Raw genomic sequence first — 5000 nt, forward strand, 5'->3', positions numbered from 1 at the left:
ATGTAGGGAAGTCAAGCTGAGCACTGGGCTCTGGGACGTGATGTGTGGGGCGTGGGGTATGCGGCATGGGGTGTGGGGCATGGGGTATGGGGCATGGGGTTTGGGTATTGGGTGTGGGGCATGGGGCATGGGGTATGGGGCATGGGGCGTGGGGTGTGGGGTTTGGGTATTGGGTGTGGGGCATGGGGCATGGGGTATGGGGCATGGGGCGTGGGGTGTGGGGTTTGGGTATTGGGTGTGGGGCATGGGGTATGGGGCATGGGGTATTGGGTATTGGGTATTGGGCATGGGGTATGGGGCGTAGGTTATAGGGTGTGGGGTATGGGGCGTGGGGTATGGGGTGTTGGGTGTGGGGTTTGGGTATTGGGTGTGGGGCATGGGGTATGGGGTGTGGGGTATGGGGTATGGGGTATGGGGTATGGGGCATGGGGTATTGGGTATTGGGTATTGGGTATTGGGTATTGGGCATGGGGTATGGGGCGTAGGTTATAGGGTGTGGGGTATGGGGTGTGGGGTATGGGGTATGGGGTATGGGGTATGGGGTATGGGGCATGGGGTATTGGGTATTGGGTATTGGGTATTGGGCATGGGGTATGGGGCGTAGGTTATAGGGTGTGGGGTATGGGGTGTGGGGTATGGGGTGGGAACCAGGTGAGGACAGGTTGAAGGCAAGTGAATGGAATCAAATACTTGATCTACCAATTAACAGAACGGTGAGTAAAATCTTTATATGGAATCTCTCAATCGGAGGTGAATGGTCAAGCCCTACACCCCCTCCTGACCACTACACTCTGCTACCTCGGGGCGACTGGTTGCACCGTCACTCCGAGGCCCCTGCGGTTGATGGACATGGTCACAGCTATTCTCTGTCCTGGCCCCGCAGTGGTGGAACGAACTGCCCACTGATATCAGTGATGCCCACTGCCCATCTTTCGCTGCAGGCTCAAAACTCACCCCTTCAAGAAGTAATACCACGATCCTCCTTTTTAACTTACACTGACTATCTACGTTAAATGCAATTATTGTAAGTCACTTTGGATAAAAGTGTCTGCTAAATGTAATGTAATGTAATGAATGGGTGTCAGAATTATCGTCGGCATCTCAGCAGCCACACACAGAAGGTGGCCATGATGAAGAATAAATGAAGTCTGTCACAGACCTAAATTACGAACGTACTGTCTGTTTAAAATGGCATATGTGTGTGAACAATATCTTTTGGTTTGATTTTGTGTCAGCATGATGGCACTAGAAAAATGCTTTTTCAAAAAATGTGGCTGAATAATCCCATAAGGGATGGGCCATGTTTGAGCGACCAGACACGAACACAATTCATTCATTCATTCATTCATTCATTCATTCATTCATTCATTCATTCATTCATTCATTCATTCATTCATTCATTCATTCATTCATTCATTCACACCCAGCTCTGTGTTAGCAAGTCCTCCCTACACACTACCACGCTGCACTGGTGCTTGCCAAGGCAATGTTGGCATGACAACAGTCCCTGGGAAACAGATGTTGGCTCTCAGTGGCCAAGTGGCAGGAAGGAACCAAAGTAGTGTGTGTGTGTGTGTGTGTGTGTGTGTGTGTGTGTGTGTGTGTGTGTGTGTGTGTGGGTGTGTGTGTGTGGCCCAAGCCAGAGTGAGGGATGTACTATAAGCTGGCACTACGGACAGAGACAGAGGGATGAAAGAGAGACAGAGAGGAGGAGAGGAGAGGGATGGTGGATCTAAACAAGAATAGGGGACGAGGAACACGACGGGTTTGAGGGGGGGAGCAGACAAAACGAGCCGAGGCCAGAGAGGAGATGAAGGTCGCCTGAAGTGTGTCTGACCGCGGCGTCGCCCGTCTGTCTAACAGGAACGGCCAGAGGTCACACTCTCTACTGGACATCCCGCAATCAACGCCTCAGCAGGAACGGGACATCCTGCCCCGCTGTTACCGTGGCTCTGTAGCGCCTCTCTCCACACCCCTCCGGGCCTCCGGGTCCCCTCGGTTCATCATGGACTCTACCTCCAAACAGCAGGTGACACACGACACATAGAGCAGGGGGCACGGCCAGCTAGCCTCACGGTACTAGCACTATGGAGCTACGTTAGTATAGGGCCTTTCAATCGCTAGGGCATGAAACAGAAGCAAGCACGCGCGCAACACACGCGAGCATGCATGCGCACACGCACGCAACATAAATGTGCAACGTTGAACAAGGCCTCCGAGGCCACGGGAAGTCGTTTCCCCCGACAACAATGGACTCTGTGACGGCCTCCTAGACAAGTATTGTTGTATAGCATTTCATAGTGGCAGACAGTGGTAAGGACTAATGATATCCTAATAAAGACTTCAAATTGAGAGGATAGACATAGCGAGAGAAAGAGCGAGAGAGAGAGAGAGAGAGAGAGAGAGAGCACAAGAGAAAGAGTGCAGCTCCAAAGATGTTGTAGTACGAAGAAGAAGTTGGTATTCAGTAACTCCGCCCAGAGCTCTGGACATTGAGCAATGGCGGACTGGCCATCGAGACGTTCGGGGCGAATCCCGATGGGCCGGTCCTCAAGTGGGCCGGTGAGGGCCGGCGTGGCGTAATATTTTCGGTCGGGCGTGTGGGATTGCTAGTTTGTTAGTTAGCAGGTTTCATGAAACTCGGTGGAGGGGTGTAGCCAGGGCCAAGGAAGACAACCATCATTTTGTAGTGTATCCGAAATCACGGGGCGGATCCACAAGTTAAAACAAAACTTTGAGTGAAGCCAGCTCCCCGTGTGGGGGCGCAAAAGATACAGGGTTTGGACTGGGTTGTGCATGCGTAGAGCCCGGAGTGGACCGAACCGCCCCCCGCCGGCTGCGACCCGAGGGGGGCGCCACAGAGCCTCGCTAACACGGCTGCCCCTTCACTTCCATTCATTGTTTTGGCTTTGGCTCAGGAGCGGGGCCACAGACAAACTCAGATGGATGAAAATAAAATGTATGACCATTAAATTGATTGATTTGATAGGAAACAATAGCTCATGCATTTAGTAATGGTGTGTACTGTTCACACTTGTTGGAGTAGCAGGGCTGTATGACTCCCATCTACAATCAAGATCTTGTGCTTGAGTAGTTTCAGAGCAGTGGAGAACTAGAAAAGCCCACTCCGCTGCCATTCAACAGCTGTACTGACAACATGCATCATGTTTGATTTAGCCATGGGAAGTATTTACCCATAAATCATTTGTCTGGCCTTGATGCGGGCTTCTCCTGCACAGGCTGTGGTAGTTGAACTTGAATAACCCCCCCTCCGGGAACTTCCAAGTTTCAACTGCTTATCAAAAACAAAATGAAAACCTGATTTGAGCTGTGCCACATGCATCGTGGGCGGAGGTATGTGGTATTAATATTCAGATATTTAATAGCCTACAGTTGTATGCTTGTGATTCTGTGTGTACAGTGTCTGCAATATTGAGCAGCAATCTAATGTGGGGCAGAATATTGTAATGTGTGTGTGTGTGTGTGTGTGTGTGTGTGTGTGTGTGTGTGTGTGTGTGTGTGTGTGTGTGTGCGCGCGCGTGTGTGTGTGTGTCTGTGTGTGTCTCTCTCTGTTATGTGTCGTGCTGAGTTTGCCTTTGGTAGAGTCACGACTCCGGTTCCGAAAATAGCCTCAGTGAAGATGGGGAGCTATTTATACTCAAATTCACCCTGCCCTACTACAACTATTAACTACTATTAACACACCCTGCCCTACTACAACTATTAACTACTATTAACACACCCTATTAACACACCCTGTCCTACCTGTCCTACTATTAACACACCCTGCCCTACTATTTACACACCCTGCCCTACTGGCTTCACTGTACCCCCGCAGCATAGTCTGTAAGTGTGTGTTTGTGCGTGTGTGTGTGTGTGTGTGTGTGTGTGTGTGTGTGACGACTGGTTGAGCTCATTTTAATTCCAACTCAGCTTTGCCTTACTGCTTAGAGCTGAGTCATTCACATAAATATTCCCTCTCTTCCTCTCTGTCTCTATCCCACCCCTCCCTCCCTCCCTCCAACCACACACACACACACACACACACACACACACACACACACACACACACTCTCTCTCTCTCTCTCTCTCTCTCAGGCAACAGAGGATGAAACAGACCTGAGAGCCTGATGGCTGTGTGCCACTACCGCACTCACACTCAGAGAGAACAGAACAATTTACCAGGAAGACTAGGACACAGTACACCTGTGTGCCACATGTGTGTGTGTGTGTGTGTGTGTGTGTGTGTGTAATGCCACTCTGTGTGTGGGCTGAGCACGGGTTTTCTACAGAATTTAAATGTTAATGTGCATTTGAGTCTATACTGTACATTCCAAAGCGTCTGTATGTGTGTGTGTGTGTGTGTGTGTGGAGGGGGGGTGGGGGGATTCCAATAACCAGAGTGGAGCTGTTATTAGATCTGGAGCCCTGCACGATTTATTAAACCTCAGTTCAATCCCCTGTAATAGTGAGAGAGCAGGGCTGCGTCTTTATGAAACAGGACCACACACACGCACACACACACACACAAACACATACACACGCACACAAGAGGTGGCTTCATCAATTTATAGTCAAGCTGTTTGACACAACACTGTCACATACGTGGTATAAGAAAGGTCAGGGAACGAGGGAGGGTAGGAGGTTAGGAGGGTAGGAGGGTAAGAGGATAGGAGGTTAGGAGGGTAGGTGGTTAGGTGGTTAGGAGGGTAGGAGGTTAGGAGGGTAGGAGGGTAGGAGGTTAGGAGGGTAGGAGGTTAGAAGGGTAGGAGGTTAGAAGGGTAGAAGGGTAGGAGGGTAGGAGGGTAGGAGAGTAGGAGGGTAGGTCGGAGGGTAGGTGGTTAGGAGGGTAGGAGGTTAGAAGGGTAGGAGGTTAGAAGGGTAGGAGGTTAGAAGGGTAGGAGGGTAGAAGGTTAAAAGGGTAGGAGGTTAAAAGGGTAGGATGTTAGAAGGGTAGGAGGGTAGAAGGGTAGGAGGGTAGGAGGGTAGGAGGGTAGAAG

The 5000-nt window shown here is 50.5% G+C and overlaps 1 protein-coding gene across 1 annotated transcript in view; it reads right to left on the minus strand.

The window, feature by feature from the left end:
• Positions 1-5000, minus strand: part of shank3a (SH3 and multiple ankyrin repeat domains 3a) — a gene marked incomplete at both ends in the record, with an annotated part of 197232 nt that overhangs the window by 60704 nt on the left and 131528 nt on the right. The window lies entirely within an intron of this gene.

Source organism: Borostomias antarcticus (genome assembly GCF_949987555.1).
Source record: "Borostomias antarcticus genome assembly, chromosome: 18".
In the NCBI taxonomy this organism is placed as follows: domain Eukaryota; kingdom Metazoa; phylum Chordata; class Actinopteri; order Stomiiformes; family Stomiidae; genus Borostomias; species Borostomias antarcticus.